This window comes from Hipposideros armiger, unplaced genomic scaffold (assembly GCF_001890085.2).
Source record: "Hipposideros armiger isolate ML-2016 unplaced genomic scaffold, ASM189008v1 scaffold_497, whole genome shotgun sequence".
Taxonomy (NCBI): Eukaryota; Metazoa; Chordata; class Mammalia; order Chiroptera; family Hipposideridae; genus Hipposideros; species Hipposideros armiger.
This window is the reverse complement of record NW_017731847.1, coordinates 135,777-160,303: the sequence shown is the minus strand read 5'-3', so window position 1 is coordinate 160,303 and position 24,527 is coordinate 135,777. Positions and strand designations below refer to the sequence as shown.

The 24,527-nt window shown below is 42.0% G+C and overlaps 1 protein-coding gene across 7 annotated transcripts in view; it reads left to right on the top strand.

Annotated features, from left to right (window-relative positions):
- The first annotated feature begins 15,995 nt into the window (after positions 1-15,995).
- FKBP5 (FKBP prolyl isomerase 5) overlaps positions 15,996-24,527 on the top strand; it is a 93,274-nt gene continuing 84,742 nt past the window's right edge. For 3 of the 7 annotated variants that reach the window (XM_019667457.1, XM_019667461.1, XM_019667459.1), the window contains exon 1: positions 15,997-16,112. The gene's annotated coding sequence lies outside the window, so the exon portion shown is untranslated. The other 4 variants (XM_019667463.1, XM_019667460.1, XM_019667458.1 and 1 more) reach the window with 3 other exon arrangements.

Here is a 24,527-nt window from a genome sequence, read left to right as displayed (position 1 = left end):
GTAATACTCAATATATACTGATACCAACGATGATCACGTCACGTTTGACTTCTGCAATTACAAGAGGGCTCAAAATGGTTCCCATCAGCGTCCAGACACTTCTGATTACGGCGAACTACTGCTTGAGCAACGTTGACCAAATCGTCCACTTGTATACATTTTTTCGGCACCCTCGGTATGTATGTGTGTGTGTGTAGATAGATAGATAGATAGATAGATAGATAGATAGATAGATAGATAGATAGATAGATAGATAGATAGATAGATAGATAGATAGATATAGATAGATATAGATATAAAGTTTAATCCTCATAACAACCTTGATAGGTGCTACCATTTATCATCTCCATTTTATAGATGGGAAAATTGACACACAGAGAGCTTAAGTGACTTATTTACCTAAGGTGACATGCCTGGTAAAGGGTGGAGTGGGATTTACACACAGCCCATTCAGCTGAAGAGTCTGTGCAGTTAACCCCTGCATTATACTGCCTCACTCACTGTTATAAGTATTTGCCAACTTACATAGCTTTTGAGCATTCGGAGTCAGTTAATGTCTGATGAATGAATGAATTTAATGGAATGAACTCATTAAAATTCAATAGAATGAAGAAGTGGGTCTCATCTTCATTTAGGTAAGATGTCTGCCATGCTAAAGCTATTTTATTTTTATAGAACATAGAAAATTTTAAAGAAAATGGATTTTGAGAGTAAAATCCCATATATCATGTTTTTGTCTTGTCTTCTTGTTTTTTTACGTGAAATTTATATGGCTCTCCAAGCCTAAGTTTTTCAAGTCAATGAAGAGAAATGTTCTCTGGATCCTCTAATGACCTGCTTACCATGACCTGCTGCCCATGACATGGACAGGTATCAGCTACACACTGAGCCATCCCTGTGGTTATGCCAGCAGGGAAACAGACACACTGAGAAGTGACCTGATGTAAGGTGAATTCTGGCTGTTGCCAAAAGAACACCCCATCTCAAGGCACAAGCCAAGGACAGAGTTGTTCCAACCAGGGATGCCTGAGGGCTTTCTGGAAGAGGTGAGATTCAGGCTGAGTCTTCAAAGATTTTAAGAATTGGAGAGAAGGGAGAAGGGCAGAGAAGTCCAGAGAATGTTTGGACCCCCAGGTTTGGTGGTAGAAAGGGCAGGGCAGGAAGGCAGGAAACAAAGAGAGGATGTGATGGGTGGAGAGACCAGGTAGAGAGGTTGAAATCACCTTCACTTCCACCCTAGGTGCCTGTACATTTTTGAACAAATGGTTGATTTTTTTTGTTTTCTGCTATTCTATCTGCTATCCTATTGATCCTTTAAGACTGGGGAAAAGCTGAAAGGAGAATCCCCAGGGCAGGAGAGCGTGCTGGTCCTCCAGTCTAACACAGCTGGCTCGCCACCCAGCCAGCCCACAGCTTTGGTCTTGCTACGCTCACTTCTGAAAGACAGTGTGGCTTAGAGGACAAGCCAAGGCGCGGCTGCTTGCTGGGTTGGCAGGTCATTGGCACAATTTCCTGAGGTGGTTGTTGAAGATTAAATTAGTTAAGGCATTTAAAGCATCTAGAACATGGTCCAGCTTCCAATAAGTGCCCTGTGGACATTAGCTAATATTGTCACTGTAACCAAGGATCTTCGAAACGATACAAAATTTCACTGGGCTATCCCTGTTCTAGGCCACAGGCTTTGGCCTTTGCTGTCACCGCTCCCTAGTCCCAGGTTTCTCCCTACAGGTGTGGTTCCTGTTGATGTGAGCAATATCTTCCTCCACCATCAAATGTCCCGAGCCAGTCACCCCCTCTTTTTGCCTCTGCTCACTTATGTAGGTTGATACACTGGTTTCTTGGGAGAAGATTAGTTTTGCTTTGTGCCCGTAGGGCCAGGACTGGAAAGCAAAGCTGCACTGAAACCTGAGTAAATACTTTCTGTGAGTACACATGGCCAACTTCAGTTCAGGGGTCAGCCAGGTTCCAGACACTAGAGTTAAGTCCCCAGAGAGCAGGCACTGGTGCCTCTCGGCAAGTTGGGGGGCAGCCAGCTCACAGCCCTGCATGTAGCTGGGCTTGGGAAATACTGTACCTGTTGTTCACACAACAGGGTGACAGCACCATCCAGTTATGCAGAGAGAGCCCAAAGGTCTCTGAGAACGAGGCTGGGGTGGGATATAAATCTGGCTCCTCAAAGGGAAGGGGCAGGTGGAGAGGGGATTAGCTTACAAAACAGAGCCTGGGCCCTTTCCCCGTGCCAGGTCCTACTAGCTGCTCCTTAGCAAGCCGTAAGGGCCTGAGGATTCACTTTGAACTGTGAAGTTCACCTTCTCTCCTGACTTGCCCTTCTTATCCACCACTTCTGGGGCTTTCTCCTAATGCCCCCTATCCTGCCATAGCTTTCTCTTAGATCCCCTAAACCAGAGTTTATCTTTGTCACTTCTTTTTTCTTACCAATTTGATTATGACATACCATGGTGATATTTCCCTTGTGTTTATCCTGGTTGGGTGTCATTCATCAAATTTGGAACAATTTCAGCTATTACTTACTCTAAATGGTTTCAGTATTCCTTCTGTCCCAAAGATGATCTGCACAGGACACCTGGGAGTTTGTTAACAACGCCCCACCCAAATAAGAACCTCCCGGGAGCTCAGGTGTCTGTGTATCGAATAAGTTCCAGGCTGAGTCTTAGGCCCACCAAACCAAGACCACTCAGCTGAGACTGTGAAGGCTTCAATAGAAGGGCCTAGGTGTCACTCATCTCTGTGTCCCAGTCTCCTCAGGACCTGTATGTGGAATGGAATGGGATTACTCTTTATTTCATCAAGTCAGCCAGACTGGTGTCATCTCCCTCCCCAGGCTCCGAGAGCCTAATGCTGAAAGGATGCCACCAGGACTCAGTGTTATTAGTCAGCAAAGGAAAGGAACCCACTGGGGGCTTTGAGGAGCTCCCCCACATTCACCAAGGATGCCTCCAGGGAAAACACCCCTGCCGACTTAATCATGTTGAATCTCTGCTCTCTGTAAAATAAGATAAAGATTGCTTCAGTGAGGGTTGAGGTGGTGAGTCAGCCTCACAAGTTAGAAATTCTAGGTGACAGGTTTAATTCACTTTGGGGTTAGGAGCACAGGGAAACAAGTAAGCAGGTAAGGAATGATTATTTACAAGCTGCTTCTTTGAAAATACAGATAGAAGCAGACAGATAATGTGCCAGACTAGTTAATAAGCGCATACATTTCGTGTGTGTGTTAGACCAACTTTACTGAGGTGTAATTTATGTATAATACAATGCACCTATTTCAGTGTACAATTCGATGAGTTTTGACAAATGCGTTTGCCTGTGTAAGCTCAATCACAGTATAGATAATTTCCTTCACTTGTTCCTTTTTGCAGTCAATCTCTAATTGCCCAGAGCAGCCCCTAATCTGCTTTCTGTCACTTTGAATTCGATTGGCATTTCCTAGAATTTCAGATACATGGAATCACACAGTATGTACATTTTGCATCTGGCTTCTTTTGCTCAACGTCATGTTTTTGAGATTTGTCCGTTTTTGCATGTATTCATTTGTTCCTTTTTATTGCTGTATTGTATTCCGTTGTGTGGCTATATCACTTTTTTTTTTTAATTATTATTATTTTTTAAGCTGAGCCATCCTGCCACCTGTTGGCAGCTCAGTGGCAGCTCAGCTCAGGCCGGGAATCGAACTGCTGTTGCTCAGAGCTCAAACTCTTGAGCGAGCTCTTAACCAACTGAGACACTCAGCTGGCCCTATCACAATTTCTTTATCCACTCCTGTTGATGGAGATTGTTGTCATTTGTAGTTTGAGGCTATTATGGAAAACATTGCTGTGGACATTCTTAGATAACTCTTTTTGTGTCCACATGTTTTTTATTTCTCTTGGGAGCAGAATTACTGAGTTATATGGGATGCGTTTAACTTTCGAAGAAGCTGTATTCCAGAGTGGCTGTACGTTCCCACCAGCAAAGTCTGCGAGTTCCATTTGTTCTATATCTTTGCCAGTTCTTGGTATTGTTGGTCTTTTTAATTTTAGCAATCTGGTTAGGTATGAGCAGTCTCTCAGTGAAGCACACATATGCCCACCCCTCCAACCACTGCTCCTGCCCCATCACCTCTCTTCATCTGCTCTGACCTTCTCTCTGTTTCTCCCATGCTCAGGGCTCCTTTCTTGGAATTCTCATTTCTCACAATTTCCATAACTGGCCCCTTCTCATCATTCAGGTCTCAGCACAAGTGTTAACCTCCTCAGAGGTCTTTCCTCACTACCCTCTCTAAGGGTGTCCTCAACACTTTTTATCACATCACCCTGCTTTTTTCTTTGTAATAGCGAGCCCTCCCTAAAAGAATCTTATTTGTTTGTCTACTTGTTGACTGCCTGCCCCATGAGAGCTTTAGCCCCATGAACAAAGACATCTGTGTTTTTACCTAGAACAGTGCTTGATAGATAGTAGGTGCTCAATATATTGGTGAATGGATTTTCAGTCCAGACAGGTAGTTCAATATCTCTGAGATCCTGGGAATTGAAGTGTATGCATATCAACAAAACAGAAATATTTAAAGCGTAAATTATCTTTATTGCCTGGGGCAATATGATTTTGCATGTAAATGTGCATAGAAGCCTAAAAGTATAGAAAAGTAGAAAGAGGGGGAAAAGCAACCATAATTCCACCAATTATTGTGGTTTAAAAGTATAAATCAGGGCCGGCCGAGTGGCGCGATAGTTAAGAAATGACTTGGGATGCCAGAGGGCCCCAGTTCGGATCCCACATCTGAGGGCCAGTGACACTGCCCTTCACAGCTAAGATGCTGAACAACAGCTCAACCTGGAGCTGGGCTGCCGTGAGTCACCCGTGATGACGTAGGCTGCAGCCCCTGTGGCAGTGGGTTTCCATGGGCTACCGTATGTAGCCAGCAGCCGCCGTGAGTGGCTGTCCAGAAGCCAGCGACTGATCTGCCTCGCCCGGGAAGAGCGCAATGATGGTGCCAACTTGGGCCAGTGAAGTGACGTCCTCCACAACTAGACTGAAGAACAAAACGACAGCAACTTGTCTGTTCCCCTTTCCCCAATTCCCCAGCACTGTTCCCATCCCCCCAATTCCCCAATAAAAATCTTTTAAAAAAAGCAGAAAATTTGAGATATTATTAAAAAAAGTATAAATCATTTTTAATTATTGAGTAATTTATTTTAACTTTTTGATTATTAGTTTTTTTGTGTTTTGTTTTTTTTTACTTTATTGGGGAACAGCATGTTTTCCCCAGGACCCTTCAGCTCCATTTCAAGTTGTCGTCCTTCAATCTTAGTTGTGGAGGGCGCAGCTCAACTCCAAGTCCAGTCGCCGTTTTCAATCTAGTTGCAGGGGGCGAAGACCACCATCCCACGTGGGAGTCGAACTGGCAACCTTGTTGTTAAGAGCACACGCTCCAACCAACTGAGTCATCCGGCTGTCCACCAGCAGCTCAGCTGCAGCTCAGTGGGAATTGAACTGGCAACCCCATTGTTCAGAGCTCATTCTCTAACCAATTGAGCCACCTGGCCGCCCCAAATTTTTTATTATTTTTTAAAGTTGGCATTTAAATAAGTAATATTCGCACATGGAAAAAAAGTCAAACAGTATATCCTTCCAGAAAAAGCTGCTCATACACAAACATAGATATATCTATCTGCATTTTCCCCCAAAATAGTACCATACTGTTTACACTGGTCTGCACCTTGTTTTTCTTCACTTAACAATGTATCTAAGGGCCAGCTGGGTGGCACAGTTGGTTAAGAGCGCCAGCTCTGAGCAACAGGGTCACCAGTTCAATTCCCACATGGGCCAGTGAGCTACACCCAAGCTGAGGTGCCAATGGGCGGCTGGATGGCTCAGCTGGTAAGAGCATGTGCTCTTAACAACAAAGTTGCCGGTTCGACCACATGGGATGGTGGGCTGCGCACACCCCCGCCCCCCCGCAACTAGATTGAAAATGGCAACTGGACTTGGAGCTGAGCTTGTGTCCTCCACAACTGAGATTGAAGGACAACAACTTGACTTGGAGCTGATGGGTCCTGGAAAAACACAATGTTCCCCTTCCCCAATTCCCCCCAAAAAATTTTTAAAAATTTATCTTAGAAACTATTCCACATCAATATGTGTATATCAGTTAAGATTAGGTTCAGCTGTGAGTAATGGTAAATTCAAAATATCAGTGCCTTGCAAAATTAGACATTCTCTCTCATTAATGAAGTCCAGAGATAAGTAGCCAGGCAATACTAGGACTCTACAATTTTCAGGAATTGTACCTTACCCAGATTCCTTCTGTCTTTTACTATGCCATCCTCAACATGGGGATTCTACCTCATGGTCCAATATAGCTATTTAGCTCCAGCCATTACATCCGCATCTAGCCAGCAAAAAGAGGTAAGAAAAGAGAGGGACATCTTTTCTCCCATTAAGGACACTTCCTATGGCATTTCTGCTCAGCTCCCATTGGCCAGAACATAGGGACACACCTAGCTGCAAGGGAGGTTGGGAAACATATTCTTTATTCCAGGTAACCATGTACCCAGCTCAAAAATCAGAGCAAAATGGATATTAGGAGATGACTAACAATCTCTGCTACAGTGTACATAGCTTTGCTTCATTTTGAAAAATGGAATTGTTTATAGCCACCTGTCCAATGAAAAGTGGGAGCCCCTCACCAAAAGCCTCATGTCCTGCACTTCCAAATTGAAGTTCCCCTTGGGTGTGTGATTGGTAAAGCTTGGTCACATGTCTATGTTCTAGCTGCAAGGGAGGCTGGGAATTTGAGTTCTGCCTCCCAGGTTGAGGGGCAAAACTCATAAAAGGGAATTTCCCAAAATGTAGAAAGGCCATTTATTGGGTTGTCAGAAAAGTCATGATGTATTTTTCCTATGTTTTTCGTTGCAAAAATGCATCATGACTTTTCTGACAACCCAATAGAATTTGGACCAATCTTCCTATTAAAGACAACTATAGATTCTAGGTAAATATTTTTTTAAAAGCATCAAAAATCTAAGATAGTGAGGAATTACTGGACAAAGTTACATGAAAAGATAGGATTCCAGAGAGATTAGAGTTGCCAGATAAAATAGAAGACTCCCAGTTAAATTTGATTTTCAGATAAGCAACAATTTTTTTTTTTTTTTTAGCTGAGCCATCCTGCTACCTATTGGCAGCTTAGCAGCAGCTCAGCTTGGGCCGGGCATCGAACCCCTGTTGCTCAGAGCTCAAACTCTTGAGCAAGCTCTTAACCAACTGAGCCACTCGGCCGGCCCAACAAATAATTTTTTAGTACATGTCCCAGTTAAATTTGAATTTCAGATAAACAACCAATTATTTTTTAGTGTTAAGTATGCCCTTGCAATACTTGGGACATACTGATACTAAAAATAATTGGTTGTTTATTTGAAATTCAAATTTAACTGGATGTCCTGTATTTTTGTTTGTTAAACCTGGCAACCCTACCAGCAAAGTAAGTCCAGCACCTGGGACTGCTTTTGCCCAAGCGTATTTGCCGATCTGAGTCATTGGAGAGGTTGAGCTGTGCTTTTGACACCTTCTTAGGACTAGGGGTACAAAGTTGGAGTTCAGGGCCTACCAAGGGTAGAGACTCTGATAAACCACCCCTGTAGTAGACTATACTTTGATGACCCCCAATGAACCATGGCTACGGATATTAATCCTCTGTGCATTCCTCTTGACTCTGGGCTGGCTCTGTGATCCATTTTACCCAATAGAATGTGATGGAAGTGATGTTGTGCCAGGTCTGGTTCAAGCCTTAAGAAGGCAGCTTCCATATTTTGTCTCTGGGGGAAGCCACTTGCCATGTAAGAAGTTCAATTACCCTAAGACTGGGACCTAACCAGGGAATTGGTGACATGTGCCCAGCTGGATTTCAGAATTGCTATGGACCTGTGGCTGCTATGTGCCTGCCATTTCCTCCTTTTTGAATAGGATAATCTATTAACATTTTCCTTTCTCCGCCTTACCATTTCCTGTGGGGATCAGATAGCTTGTCTCTTTAGTTCAAAGGTAGTCAGATCCAGAGGAGCATCACTTGAGGATCTGACTTAGATGATGAAATTATAGACTTCAAGCTCAGTCCTGGTTCAGTAATGGGGTGAGACTTTGAGGACCTTAAAGGTGGTGACTGTCTTTTGCATGTGGAGGGGAAGTGAATCATTACGGGACAGAGAGTATACTATGATAGATTGTTACTTCAGTGGTCCCCAGTGAACCAGGTATTTGAGTATTCACACCATTATTAGCTCCTCCTCTTGAATCTGGACTGGCCTGTGACCTGCTTTAACTGACAGAACACGGTGGAAATAACACTGTCATTTCCAGGCCTAGACCTTAAGAAGGCCTGGCAACGTCCACATTTGCCCTTTGAAGGAAGCCAGCCACCATGTTTAGATCTAACTGTCCTGAGACCATCAACTGTGAGAAGCCCAGCTGAGCCTCACGAAGAGACTCTGTGGGGAAGAACTGAGGACCCTGGCCAACATCTCATTTGCCTTCCATGTAAGGCCACTTGGAAGTAGATCATTCAGGCCTGTAAGGTGCCCCAACTGAGGCCACATAGAATAGAGACCAATTGTCTCTACTAAATCCTGTCTAAATTGCAGTCTCATTAGCAAATAAATATAGCAAATAAATACAATAGTTTTTTGTTTTGTTTTTTAATTTTATTGGGGAACAGTATGTTTCTCCAGGACCCACCAGCTCCAAGTCAAGTAGTTGTTTCAATCTAGTTGTGGAGGGCGCAACTCAGTGGCCAATGTGGGGATTGAACAGGCAACCTTGGTGTAATAAGCACTGCACTCTAACCAACTGAGCTAACTGGCCACCTCAATAGGCATTGTTTTTTAAGCCAGGAAAAAGCAAACTAGGGCCCATGGATGCCTGCATGATTTTTTAACAGCTTTATTGAAATATAACTCATTCACATACCATACAATTAATCCATTTAAAGTATCCAACTCTGTGGTTTTTAGTATGTTCACAGATATGCACAACCACCACCACAGTTAACTTTAGAAAATTTTCATCATCTCAAAAAAAAACAAACCTGGGGCCTGGCCGAGTGGCTCAGTTGATTAAGAGTGCGAGCTCTGAGCAACAGGGTCACCAGTTCGATTCCCACATGGGCCAGTGGGCTGCACCCAAGCTGAGCTGTCGCTGAGCTGCCAACAGATGGCAGGTTGGCTCAGCTGGTGAGAGCATGTGCTCCTAACAAGGTTGCCAGTTGGACATCTGCATGGGATGGTGGGCTACGACCCCCTCCTCCAATCTCCGAACCCCCGATCCCCCTGCAACTAAGATTGAACATAGCACCTTGAGCAGAGCAGTCCCAAGGTGCCAACGGGTGGCCGGGTGGCAACTGGACTTGGAGCTGAGCTAGCTCTGCCCTCCACAACTAAGACTGAATGACAACTTGGCTGTTCCCCTTCCCCAATTCCCCAACACTGTTCCCCTTCCCCAATTCTCCAACAAAATCTTTAAAAAAATAAAAGAAACCCTGGACCCTTTACCTAGCATCTTCCTATTCTTCCTTCCCCTACACCCCCAGTCCTATGCAATCACTAATCTACTTCCTGTCTTGGGTTATGGGTATTTCATATGAATGGAATCATATAATATGTAGTCTTTTGTGACTGGCTTTTTTTTTTTTAATAACATAATGTTCTCAAGATTCATTCATGTTGTAGCATATCTGTACTTCATTCTTTTTTATGGCCAAATAATGTTACATTGTATGGATATACCACATTTCGTGTATCCATTCATCACTTGATAGACATGTGGATTATTTTCACCTATTAACTATTATAAATAATGATATATACATTGGTGTACAAGTATCTGTTTGAGTTCCTGTTTTCAATTTTTTTGGGTATATACCTTGAAGTGGAATGGCTGGATCATATGGTAATTCTGCATTTAACGTTTTAGGAAGGGCCATTTTCTACAGAGGTTATACTATTTTACATTCCCATCAGCAGTGCACAAGGGTTCCAGTTTCTCTACATTACTCATCAACACTTAGTACCCTTGTCAAAAATCAGTTCACCACAGATATATGAGTTTATTTCTGGATTCTCAGTTCTATTTCATTGATCTATATGTCTATCCTTGTGCAAGTACCAAGTGTTGATTTCTTTGTACTAAGTTTTGAAATCAGGAAATGTGATTCCTCCTCCTTCTTTTTTTTTAAAAGATTTTCTTGGAGAATTGGGGGAGGGGAACAGCGTTGGGGAATCGGGGAAGGGGAACAGACAAGTTACTGTCCTTTTGTTCTTCAGTCTAGTTGTGGAGGACGTTGCTTCACTGGCTCATGTTGGTATTATCATTGCGCTCTTCTGGGTAAGGCAGATCCCTCACCGGGCCCTGGATGGCCGCTCACAGCAGCTCTTGGCAGTTCACGCCGACTGCTAGCCACTCACGCTGGGGCCACTCACGGTAGCTTACGGCAGCCCACTGCAGCAGGGGCTGCAGCCTACACCATCGCTGGCGACTCAGGGCAGCCCAGCTCCAGGTCGAGCTGTTGTTCACCATCTTAGCTGTAGAGGGCGCAGTGTCACTGGTCCACATGTGGGACCTGAACTGGGGCTCTGCTGCTCAGAGCTGGCATCCCAAGCCAGCTCTTAACCAACACGCCACTTGGCCGGCCCTCCTCCTTCTTTTTTTAAATTTTGTTTTGGCTATTCTGGATCCCTTGAAATTCCATATAAATTTTAGAATCAGCTTGTTGATTTTTATAAAGAAGTCAGCTGGGACTCTGATGGGGTTTCACTGAATCTGTAGATCAATTTGGAGAGTATTGCCATCTTAACAATATTATGTTTTTTAATGCATGAACATAGGATGTTTTTCAATTATTTAGATCTTTTAAATTTTCAACAATGTTTTGTAGTTTTCAGAGTATAAGTTTGGCACTTCCTTTGTTAAATTTATTCCTAAATATTTTATTATTTTTGATGCTATTATGAATGATTTTTTTCTTAATTTCATTTTTGAATTGTTCATCGAAAGTGAACAGAAATACAGTTGATTTTTGTTATTGCTCTTGTATCCTGCAACTGTTGTTGAATTTGTTTATTAGTTGTAATGGTTTTTTAGTGTATGCATTCCTTAGAATTGTCTATATACAAGATCACGTTATCTTTGACTAGAAATAGCTTTACTTCTTTCTTTTCAATCTGGATGCCTTTTAATTTCTATTTCTAGCCTAAATGCCCTGGCTAGAACCACCAGCACAATATTAAATAGAAGTGGCAAGGGTGGACATCCTTGTCTTATTCCTTATTTCCTGAGGAAAGTGTCCAGTTTTTCACCCTTAAGTATGATATTTGTTTTGGGTTTTCGTAGATGCCCTTTATCAAATTGAGGATGGCTGCCTGTTTTTGTAAATAAAGTTTTATTGGAACACTGCCATGCCATTCATTTATGTATTGTCTATGGCTGCTTTGTATTATAATAAGAGAGTTGAATAGTTGTGACAGAGACCATATGGCCTATAAGCCTAGAATATTTACCATCTGTCCCTTTAAGACAAAGTCCGCTGACATGTGTTTTAAATTGCTAAATTTTGAGGTAGTTTACTATGGAACAATATATAACTAAAATAACTCCTATGTTATTATTATTTTTTAATTGGAAAATTGTGGGAGGGGAACAGTGTTGGGGAATTGGGGAGTGGGGCCAGTCAAATTGTTGTTCTTTAATCTTAGTTGTGGAAGGCGCCAGTTGCCATCTGGCTGCCCGTCGGCAGCTCGTGGCCTCTAAGCTCAAGGTTCTGTGTTACATCTTAGTTGCGGGTGGGCGTAGCCACCATCCCATGCGGGAGTAGAACCAGCAGCCTTGTTGTTAAGAGTGCATGCTCTATCCACTAAGCCATCCGGGTGGCAGCTCAGCTCAAGGTGCCAAGTTCAGTCTTAGTTGCCGGCAGGCGTAGCCCACCATCGAACAGGCAGTCTTGTTGTTAGGAGCACGTGCTCTCACCAGCTAAGCCATCCTGCCGCCTGTTGGCAGCTCAGGTTGGGCGCAGCGTCACTGGCCCACATGGGAATTGAACCGGTGGTCCTGTTGCTCAGAGCTCGCGCTCTGAAGCTAACTCTTAACCAACTGAACCACTGGGCCGGCCCAATAACTCCTCATCTCTGACTGGGACCTCAAAGGACTGCAACATTGAATAAGTGGGGACCATAAATAAACCCTCCTATAGCTTCAAGTCACCTGGGAGACTCAGAAATCAGATATCCTGAAATTGGTTAAGGTGACCCTAGCTTACTGGTGTCCCCAGATGCCTGCAGAAATAAATAAAAATCCTTTCCAGAGAAAGATATTATCATCGTTGCTGCAAATGATTTTTTTTAATACAATGTCCAAAACATAACCAGGTACATGAGGAGATACAACAAGATGAGGAAGAACCAGTAGTAAAAACTGACAATGGGGGCCGGCCGAGTGGCGCGATGGTTAAGAACTGGCTTGGGATGCCAGAGGGCCCCGGTTCGGATCCCACATATGAGGGCCAGTGACACTGCCCTCTACAGCTAAGATGCTGAACAACAGCTCAACCTGGAGCTGGGCTGCTGTGAGTCACCGGCGAGGGCGTAGGCTGCAGCCCCTGTGGCAGTGGGTTGCCATGGGCTACCATGTGTAGCCAGCAGCCAGCGTGAGTGGCCAGCAGCCGCAGTGAGCGGCCGTCCAGAAGCCGGCGACTGATCTGCCTCGCCAGGGAAGAGCGCAATGATGGTGCCAACTTGGGCCAGTGAAGCAACGTCCTCCACAACTAGACTGAAGAACAAAACGACAGCAACTTGTCTGTTCCCCTTCCCCCAATTCCCCAGCGCTGTTCCCATTCCCCCAGTTCCCCAATAAAAAAAAAAATTAAAAAAACAAAAAACAAACAAACAAACAAAAAAACTGACAATGGAAGCTAGCCCACGGGACGCCAGATTGGAATTAACAGACACAGATCATAAAACAACTATTCTCACCATGCTTATGGAAAAAAAAGCCAAGCTTGAACATTATAGCAGGGCACTAAGAGATATAAAAAGAGACATAGCAGATCTGAAAAAGAACAAAATAGAAATTCTAGAACTAAAAACACAGAATAATCAAATTTAAAAGTTTAATGAATGGGTTTAAGAGAATTTTTTTTAAAAGGCTGAAGAGAGAATTAGTGAACTGAAAAATAGTGAGAAGAAACTTTTAGAACAAAGCATGGAAGGACAAAAGATAGAAAATACAGAAGAAAGGGATGTAGTGAGAAGTCTAACGTGTGTTTCAATTGGGGGTCCAAAAGGAAAGAGGGAAAGGTACAGAAACAGTATTTAAACATATAATGGCTGAAAATTTTTTTAAATTGATGAAAAACTATTCAAAAGATGACAGGCAGCAGTGAAATGACAGATATCCACTCTACCACATGTTCTGACTCTTAAAACAGTATATCCTTCATGTACAAATCTGCCTTTGAAAGGATTCTGAAACGAACATGGAAGTAGCCAATGGAATAGGACTCGGGTGGGCTGAGTTCAAGTACAAGCTATGCTACTTCCTAGCTGTGCCACCTGGAGAAGGTTGTCAAACTTCAGTTTTCTCAACTAATGAATGGGACTGGTAATACTGGCCTACCCTACATTGCCATTGTGAAAATCAAGTGATGCAGCACATATGAACAAACCTAGTGAATGCCAAGTGCTTTAAAATTGAGCTGTGGTTTAAGCAGTATTGCAAGCTTTCCCAAAGACACTAACGGTGACAGGTAGGACTGGCTACATAATTTGCAGGTCCCAGCACAAAATGAAAATGTAGGGCCCCTTGTTGAAAAATGAGTAAGAATTTCAAGATGGTAACAACAGAGCATTAAGCCAGGCACAGGTCACATGCCCACAATGCCAGCCTTGGTGATAAGCCCTGCAAAGAACTGCTCCGTGCATTAGGAAAGGGCTGCTCAGCCCACACCCAGGTGTCTGCAGCCATAGCCCACATTATTTTTGAATTCTGAAGAGCAGCAGCAATATTTAGGGAAATTGCAAGCACACGTGTTTCCAAATGCTGAGGAGGGCAAGTGCAGTGACCGGAGTGGTTGTCTGAGAGTGGGTGGGGCCGGCCAGGCTGCCATTGGAACTGTGGAACTGACTGTTCCCCACAGACTCTGGCCTAGAAAAAAAAAAAAAAAGCCTGCAGCTGTACGTACAGGGCCTGCTGTTGTTTGCTGCGGTGTGTTACAACACAGCCTGGCAGCCTCCCGGGCCTTTCTGTCTTCCTCCTAAACAGCCTGGTCCCAGAGCTTAGGACATGGCTACACGGCCCTGCAGTTTTGCCCACAGTGTTCCTTGCTGTTCCCTCAGTTACTAGGCTTTTCCAGGTCTGTATTCTTTTTGTTCATGCTAACCTCCCCCTACCCACCCCAGCCCCACTGGGAACCCCTTTTCTTCTTCTTCCACATCCCTCCATCTGGCAAACACAATCTTTCAAGACTCCATCTTTTAAGACACAGCTCTATGGTCACCTCTTCAATGAGACCTCCCCTGCCTCTCCCAGGAAGAGCAGATTCCTCCCTCCTTGGAGCCTTCCACTGTGCCCTATGCAGATATCTGTCACAGTCCCTGTAACATGAGGAGCACTGATGTGCACTGTGGATGTCACTGTCTTGTCGTAGGCTGAAGCCCTCAAGGGCTCGAACAATGTTTTCTCGTCTATGCATGCCCCGCACATAGCACAGTACTTAAAACCTGCTGTTAGTAGGCACAGTGAATGCTTAATCTATTGGTGATAGAATGCAGTGTAGTTTTAATCACCATTGTCTTGCCGAATTAATGTACGAATAAATTGTTTCAGTGACTTTCCCAGGCATCTGGTAAAAAGGGAAGCTCCTGGGCACTGAGACAGGGCCCTTGCCCTTGAGGAGGTTTCGGTGTTGGCTGTAATCGTCTTTCCTACAGACACCACCTCTTGAAGGCAGGGATGATTTGTAGAAGTGGCTCTTTCTTTGTAAATATCTAAATGACCAACGTGGTACAGTGCAGAGAGCAGATTTGGAGCTAGGAGATGTGACTTCTAATCTGGCTATGAGACATTAGGTTTCCATAGGTAACTATGAAGACTCATTGCTATGGGGCTCAAGGTTTTTGTCTCCTCAAAAAACGAGGGGTTTGATCTAGTTATTCCCCAAGGCCCAGGAATCTCTATGGGAGCAACTGAGGGGTGGCCACCTACTTGGAGGGCCCTGGGCCCCTCTTGAAGCTGAGTTTGCTCAGCAGGCCTCCCTTTGGGAGAGGGGTGGTGATAGAGAACACAAACATTTCTTAAGGTTCTTTGCTGTCGCAGTCGCCTGCGACCTCATGTTTGAAAGGTAGAAAGCCATGGGTAAAGGTAGTCTTCACAGTCACTGAGTGTCAGAGGGAAGTGCTATGTCTACATTGGTTCTGGAGATGGGATTTTCCCAGTCCCAACTCGGCAACATTGACTTCCTGGGGTTGCTTCCTGGGGCTAACCTAGCCTGCTCATCTGACACAACAGCCTGGCCTGTCCCTCTCCATCCTCCCGGCAGGCCGGGTGGACAGATAGGAGGGCAGAGCTTTCAGAGAGAGACTATTCGGATGTGAAGTCAACTAGCTTGTTCTGGCATTACTTTCTCTGGAGACAGGGGATGGTGTATGTGTGTTGGGGGTGGGCGTCGGTCAGTTTCCTCCAACCCTTCCCTCCCGCCCCCACAAAGGGCTAGGGCCAGACACGTGGGCTGGCGTGAAGAGGCGGAGGTTACACTAAGGCGGAGGTGCAAATGGACGGGGGCGGGGCCTTATTTGCATGGACGGCGCGCGGCCACCAATCCGAACAAGTAGAGCGACAGCCCGCGCGCCTTTTGGGGGCGGACTGACAGCTCCAGAGCCCAATGGAAGGCGGGTCCTGCGGCAGGCAGGGGCGGGACTGTGCCGGGCGCTGCCCCGGGGATTCGGCCGGCTCGCGGGCGCTGCCAGTCTCGGGCTGCGGCGTCCGGCGCGCGGGCGGCCTGCTGGGCGGGCTGAGGGGCGAGTGGCGGCGCGGGTGAGGCGGAGAGAGACGGAACCGACAAGCAGCTGCTGCGACAGGTATCGGCGCCATGGCCGCAGGGATAGGGCGGGCAGCTGCGGCGCCCGGGGAGCCGAATCCCCTCTTTCGCGGTCTGGCCGCCGCCGTGCCACCTCCCCGCCCCCTCACGCGGCTCCCCGACCGGGGAGCAGCGTGTCCGGGCGAGCGGGGCCAGAGAAGCCTTGAGGCCAGCGCGCCGAAGGCCCCCAGCCCCACTGCGGGGCCCCTTGCGCCACGCCGGGCCGTGGGGCCGTTGCTCCCTCCGGGAGGCGCGGAGCCGGGCGGCAACTGGAGCCGCTCCCCTCCCCGCCGCGCTCCCCCTCGCGGAGGCGAGGCTGGTCGCGCCTGCTCGTCCTCACCCGGCTTTTGTTTCCCGCCGGGGTTGACAGGTCCCGGCTTCGGCTCCTGTCAGCGGTCCCCGACTCGCCCGAGGCCCGGCGCTGGTGACCGCAGCCGCCCAGAGCTGACGGCGCGTGAGCAGCCCCGGCCGCGGGCGGGAGAGAAACTTCGCCTTTCCGGGCCCGGGCAGCCGGAGAAGTCGAGCAGGGGTGAGCCGTGCGCCGGGACGCCGAGGGCGCAATGGAGCTTCGCTCACCTGGCGGGGGCCCGTGGAGGGTGAGGATAACGGAGTGTCCGGCTGCTGCGCTCCTCGCTTAGGTTTGCGCTCCCCGGGCGGTGGGTGTGGATGCGCGTTCACCGCCTTCACCTGCCGCCCTGGGAGAAGTGACTGGGAACAGCATCCCCGCTCTCGGGCGCTCTTGGAGGGTGCTAGCGCAGCGCCCATTCTAACAGGTGATTATTCTAGTGCCAGCTGAAAGCCAGTTAAAAGTTGTTTTAGGGCTCCTTATTCATTCCGTTCGCTCCCGGGACGTTGTAACGCCTTCCCCCTTACTGATGTCTAAAAAGGTGTGCTGGCGACTGGAGGAGTCAAACTCAGTGTTGATTAAAAAAGAAAAATTGGTGTGTGTGTGTGTGGGGGGGGGGATGGTCAGCGTGTAGATTGACCTCTTTCGATTGACGAGCCAGGAGGAACATTTTAACCTCATTTAAAAAAAAATCGGTTTCTGCAGTGGTGGCGAAAGCATAGTAAGGTACAAGTTGTAAATGGAGAACGCAGAACTCTAGATATCCTTCAGTGTGGTTCAGGACAGCGTGTACAACGTTTGGCCGCCATTCAGTAAATTCTGCATGAAGCAGTTTGAGCTCGTGGTTTTGGATTTACTTTTCAGGAGTATGTTTTCCAGTGGAATAAGGCTTAGCACTGAATGGGAGCTTTCTTTGCCTCTCTTAGGGTAGATAGGAGTGTTTATTTTCATTGCCTTCCCATTTTGTTAGATTGTGGACAAGGGAAAAGTTAAGGCAACATTTTGGTTATTTTTAATGGTCGGTGGAGTTCCGCGCCCCCCCCTCCAACCCAAGGGTTTTTATTAATACTTTCGAGAATTATGTAGATTTTCCTCTTGCTGTTTGAATCAAAATTCAAGAATAGACTTAAAAAATTATTCTTGTGGGAAATTTTTCTTGTCGTACTTTCACTTATTTTCTGTTTGTCTCTTTCCTGACTTCCATTTAGCAATCTGCTATTATGGCCCTGACCAATTTAGGGCATCTACAGAAAAATACATTTCAAAATAATATATCATAATTATTTTTTTAAATATAAAATATATGTATTTTAAATTAGGGTTATTAACATTCATTTGTGAGAAGCGACTTTACTCATTTTTTTCTAATGTATCTTATATTTGTATTGGATATGATTTATACATAGTAGATGTAAGTTTAACATCTTAAGAACAAAGTTACAATTTTGATTAATTATGCCACCATATTAGTGTTTCATTGAATGATAATTTTACTTATTTACCTAGATAATTAGTAGCAACATTTAAAGCTGAATTCTTTAACCAAGAGGCTTGTTGTGACTCTTTGGGATTAAAAAAAGTAATACTCAAAGATGGCCTTTATAAAATGTTTTATTTCTCTAAAATAACAGGCTTATATGTTATGTGTTTCATCTTTCCAACATTTAATAAAACAAGTATGTTTTTGAATCTTTCAATTTTTTTTTAAGTTTTTGGGAATTTGGGATGGATGTCTTATTATTTTTTGTTTATTTTTAAATTTTTATTAAATTTATTGGGGTGGCATTGGTTAGTAAAATTATATAGGTTTCAAGTGTACAATTCTATAATACATCATCTGTATGTTGCGTTGTGTGTTCACAACCCAGAGTCAGTTCTTCCATCACCATATATTTGACCCCCTTTACCCTCTTTTACCACCACCTCTTGAATGTCTTATTTTAAAACATAATTTTAACCAGTTCAACATAAAAAACTTAAAAAATATTGGATTAGGCAACTAACTAAATCTTCATTTTTCTGTTTATTCTTGGATTGGGAAAGAATAGATATCTTGGGTTATTTTTAGTTTCCTAAAGGTTTCTTAGCTTAAAGGAATCAGTCTAGAGTTGAAAGAACATCCTCTTTCTATAGCTGCAGAAGTTATTGCTATTAAAAGCTGAGTTGGCTTTTTGACCCTTAGTGAGGGTAGATTGGTTGAATGGTGGCTGGTCTTCATGTAGGGTGGGTTTTATTCTATATAAATAGTTGTAAGGAATCTTATAAGACTGGAGCTCTCATTGTTATGGATGATTTATATAACTGCTCTTTAAAGTGTATAGAAATATAGTTTAACTACTATTTGTAATTAGAAATTTTATTATCTTTTTCCTATGATGATGCTTAACTGTATCCACATCATAAATTGAAGTTATATTTCATAGTTTTATTTACACAAAAGTATATTTTAGGAACTTTAACTATTAAAGTGCCTTTTATAATTAAAAGCCCATTTGCAAATTCAGTTTTTAGATATTTTATTTGCCAATTTTTATCCATTTTAATTTGTGGTAGACCATATCATAAAATTATCAACCACATTTCAGTTTCAAAATTAAGCATAAGTTGAATTCTCACATCTACACAATTAACCTTGGGAGTATTTTTAGGCCATTTACCCTCAGGTGTGGCTCCTTTTGAGTTTGGGGTGGGCAAATATTTTTTAATGAATAAAGCCACACACACAAAACAAAGACATATTTAAAACAATTAAATTTGAGGCTAAATCACATGACACTGTTAGACATTAATACTGCTTCATTTAACAGTAATATGCATGTTATACCTGACGTTAGCAATATCTACTGTAGGCCTTTAATATAATTTTCACAATTCCTAAAGAAGAATCTATATTATATATATTTTGGCACATGAAATTCTGTAATTATTTAATGCTGAACAGTTAAAATATATATTTTATAATTCTGAAACTATTTGGACTTTCTAACTAAGCTGATTATTAATTAGATTTTGCTTTTTTGTTATTTTACGTTTCTGAATTTTTCTATAGTGCATTTTTAACTTCTGACATTAATTCCCCAAAGCATAAAGAAAATTAAGTCTACACATCAGCAATTAGGTGGACATTGGTATGTAAATCACATAACTATTGATTTAAAAACAATAGTCACTTAAGTATGATTTAATTTGCAAATAAGATGTGCATTTATTGTGTAAAAAAAGAGTTTTGCTAAATGAGACAGGTTAAAATAATTTATAGTAGGGCCTAACGTACCCTTGTAATTGTAATCTGTGTAGCTAACAGGTTACTAAGGATATTTTAGCACTATTTGAAACAAATTCATGTACTCAAAATAATTTGCACCTCATAATTTGTCATGATGAGAATTCACCTGCACTCAGCTGAAACTTAAACCTGTAAGACTGTAGTCCTTAAATGTGTCAAGTTCATTTTATGCTTAATTTAGTATTTACTTTCTAGTCTTTTAAGAAACACCTGGTTAATGAAAGTGAAGGATCATCAGAGGGAATATGGGGCCTACACAATTGGTATACTTGTTTTCTACCCTTGGTCTGGAAGAGAAACACTTTAAAAATAACAAAAAATTTTCTTTTAGTTGTTTCAAACAGCCAGGCAAAAGATATTGAAAGTAAGATGGGGATTATAGCTGTTTGGAGCTGCTGTCATTTTTGTAATACTTAATTAAGGCTGTTTTCTTTTATAAAGTACATTTATTAGGAAAATGAAAATGATGTATTTTCAGAGTGTAAAAATGGGTTTTTAAAGTAAACATTTACACATCTGTAAAAGTTAGGGAACTTCCAAATACTAAGAATGTTTTTTAAGATTAAAAATGTACATTTAAATTGTATGTTTTTGAAATTGCTCATTTTTTGGAAGAAGAAATAAAAGATGATGAAAGATCAAAGACTAGAAGAGGGTTGTTGTTTTTTTCCTTTTGTATTTGCAAACCCTTCCTATAGCAGGTATTTGCTAATTTCTGGAGCCATTTGTAATATTCTGCCTCCGTCTTTGCAATTTATAGATGATATTAAATGAGGAGCCACTCCTAGTGCCCTGAAAATGACCATCTGATTATCAAAGGCAGGATTGGGAATTTTATTTTGATCTCTTCAAAAATAAAATTTGTGTGCATGTTTATTAATGTTTCTACCTCTGTAAATTAAAAAAACTTCCTCTACTGACAGCTGAAAACTACACAGTGGAATTTGAAAGTCAAAATGTCTCTATCACAGAGTTAATGCTGCAGTAAATTTTTGGAATGGAGAAAACACCCTAGAGATTGAGTCTTTATGGGAATATATTCTGAATGAAGATGGAATGGTCTTTACCCATGTTAAATATTAACCAGTGAAATTATTTCCATGTTTAACTTTTTTTAAAAAGCAAGACAATGAAAATCTTGTAATCTTAACACATTTTAGATTTTGCCCCTAGCTTAAAAATTATTACATGGTGTATGATAACGTTTAATGTTCTGAAATTCTGGTTTGGGAAGGGATTTGTGATGAGGAGAAGGTATTTCGTTTGATTTTTTTTTTAGCTGAGCCATCCTGCTACCTAGTGGCAGCTCAGCTCTGGCCGGGCATCGAACTGCTGTTGCTCAGAGCTCAAACTCTTGAGCGAGCTCTTAACCAACTGAGCCACTCGGCCAGCCCTGAGCAGAAGGTATTTCATTGAAACAGAACAGGATAACTTACATGAAGAGAAATTTGTTTCTCTTTTGAATTATTCTTAGGTTAAAACATAGTACTTATTAAGAAAAATTGAGATGGTCATCTTTTCCATCTTAAATTTATTTTCGCAATGAACTTTATAAGTTCTTTTAATATATTTTTGTTCCTCAGTGGACTTCTCAGAATATATTCATTTATATATGTATATGTATGCATATGTGTACAGTTGACCCTTGCACAACATGGGGGTTAGTGGAGCTGACCCCCATGCAGTTGAAAATCCTCATATAACTTTTGATTCCCCCAAAACTTAACTATCTGTGGGTTTTGCATCCGTGGGTTTCGCATCCATCAACCATAGATCCAAAACAGTATTTTCAGTTTGTGGTTGGGAATCCACAAATGGGGAGAGCTGACTATACTAATAGCCTGCCTTTGACCAGAAGCCTTACCAATAACATAAACAGTCGATTGAAACATATTTTCTGTGTTATAAATATAAATATTATATACTGTATTCTTACAGTAAAGTAAGTGGAGAAAAAATGTTATTAAGAAAATCATAAGGAAGAGGAAATACATTTACTGTATTGAAAAAAATCCACATATAAGTGGACCCGCATAATTCAAACCTGTGTTGTTCAAGGATCAACTATACACACACACACATACACACACGCACACACAGATAGATAAAATACCTATTTTTTTGCATTTTATATATATATTTGCTATATGTGTATATGCATATATATGTCTGTGTATACTATATGACTTCCCATGTTTATAGTAATGTGAATCACCTGCCCCTTTTAAAAATCTCATTGCACCAAGAGGAATAAAGTACATGTCCACAGAAAAACTGATACAAAATGTTCATAGCAGCTTTTTTCATAATGGGAATCAAGTACTGATTCACATAACAACATATATGAATCTCAGAAATATTATTCAGATTAAGAGAAGCCAGACAGGGCTGGCCGAGTGGCTCAGTTGGTTAAGAGTTGGCTTAAGAGTGTGAGCTCTGAGCAACAGAACCACCAGTTCGAGTCCCACATGGGCCAGTGACACTGTGCCCAAGCTGAGCTTTTGCTGAGCTGCCAACAGGTAGCAGGATGGCTCAGCTGGTGTAACAAGATTGCCTCTTTGATGGTGGGCTATGCCCATCCGCAACTAACACTGAACACAGCACCTTGAGCTTAGAGGCCTCTAGCTGCCGACAATGGGAAGCCAGATGGCGACTGGCGCCCTCCACAATGAAGACTGAAGAACAACAACTTGGCTGATCTCCCTCCCCAATTCCCCAACACTGTTACCCTCCCCCAACTCCCCAATAAAAATCTTAAAAAAAAAAAAAAAAAGAGAGAAGCCAGATACAAATATGTACCAAATTATACCATTTATAAAAAATATAAGAAGAGGCAAGACCTAGGTATGGTGATAGAAATCAGGTCAGTGGTTTCTGGGTAAGGGCTGTGGTTGACAGGAAAGGGGCAAAAGGGAACTTTCTAGGGAGATGGAAATATTCTATAGCTTGATTTGGGTGATGATAATTCAAGTGTATACTTTTGGTAACTGTTTATTTTCATACAGTGTTTAACTTGCGAAAAAGGTACAAGATTAGTATAATCTTGTATTAATCTTGTAGTAAAAATAAGGAATGTCCAGATTCACCAATTGTTGGTATGTACATTTGTTCAAACTTATTGAACTGAGTACTAAGATCTGTGCATCTTATAGTATGTAATTTTTACTTTAGAAGGGAAGAAAGCTACAAAATTTGTTGAAGATAGAATGATCTTATTATCTGCAAAATGTGAAATAACCTCTGTTTAGAATTAATGATGTAAAAAAAGAGAATCACTGACAGTCTTTTGTTTCTACATATATGTATTTATGCTGCTGCTTTCTGAAGTTGCATGATGACATATTTCTGTTAGAAGAAACAGGATACTGAAAATTATTCAAGGCAGGATTGCCAGCAAGGAAACCTTGCTTTGTTATCCTGTCCATGTCTCCTAGGGAATGAGACTGACAGCTAGCAATAGCTTTCTGGGAATTGAAGGTGGTGATTATTTCTGTTAAAAGAGTTGCACGGCTACAGTGTGCTACGTTTTGCACAGACATTTACAGTCTTTATTGTCAAAGTCTTTACCAGTCAGGAGGCAAGCAAATGTCATTTTGGGTGGTGCTATTTGTCATAGGGAGGAAGGATTGGTTTAGCTTGTAAATCATGTAAACTATTCTTGATCATTGTTACACTGTAAATATAAGTGGTGGATTTGCTGCTCTCTATTAGTGTTAGTGCTTCCATAGTCTCAGTAGAGTGATTTGATTTAAATTATATCTATTTAAATCATAGCTTAGACTATAATTTTAAAAACATTCAACTTTTCCCTCTATTATTTTATGTAATTTAAAATATATGTTCTTTACAATTTAGGGTTAAATACAATTTATGGATATTGGTTCATTAAAAAAAATTTTTTTTTTGCATCTATATAAGGAAGTTGTTTATTTGGTTATTTACTAGAATGGAAGATGTTTGAAGTAATAGGACTAGCCAGCAGATTCAACAAATTAATCATTGATATTGGGGATAAACATCTATTTTGCTTTTACTAACCCAAACCATACATTTATATGACCCATATATTTTTCTTCAATAAAAATATGTTTGTTGAAGAGAAAAATGACAAAATGTCCAACATCAACCAACTTGGATAAAAGGACTAACTTTTTCCAGTTAATGAACATATTTATGTTCCTCTGAAATGATGGGGCCTTTTCTCCCTTTCATACACACTAAATTTCCTTGGCTCATCGAGAATTAATAACATATTTGAAAAGTTTTTATCTGTTAGAATTGTGTTTTCAAGTTGTGAAGCCTTAACTGCAGATAGAATTTTTAAAATATCTGTAGGTAGCCTTTTTTAGACTTTTTATTATAGAAGTTTCAAACTACACAGAACTGGAAAGCATAGTATAATGAACGTCCATGTACCTATTCTCCAGATTTATTAATTATCAAAATTTTGGTTAATGTGCTTTTTAAACTATTAAAGTCTCACAAACATTGTGCAATAGTAGTAGTATTGGTGCACCAAATTTTCTCGCATTTTTTTCAAAAGTTTTGTTATAAATAGAGAAACTTTAAAAGCAGTGTATTTTAGCTCAGAGATTTGACTTTGGACAAGTGGTAATTATGAAATAATTTTTTCCTTAGCTGCTTTCTGTCAATTCATAGCCTGGAAAAGAAAGATTAATTTTTTAGCTTTTCATTTAGAATAAATTAATTGAAATATTCTGTCTAGAAGAAAGTACTATTTGAAATTTTTTTTTCTTACCTTCTCTTTCTCTAAAAACTCAGTT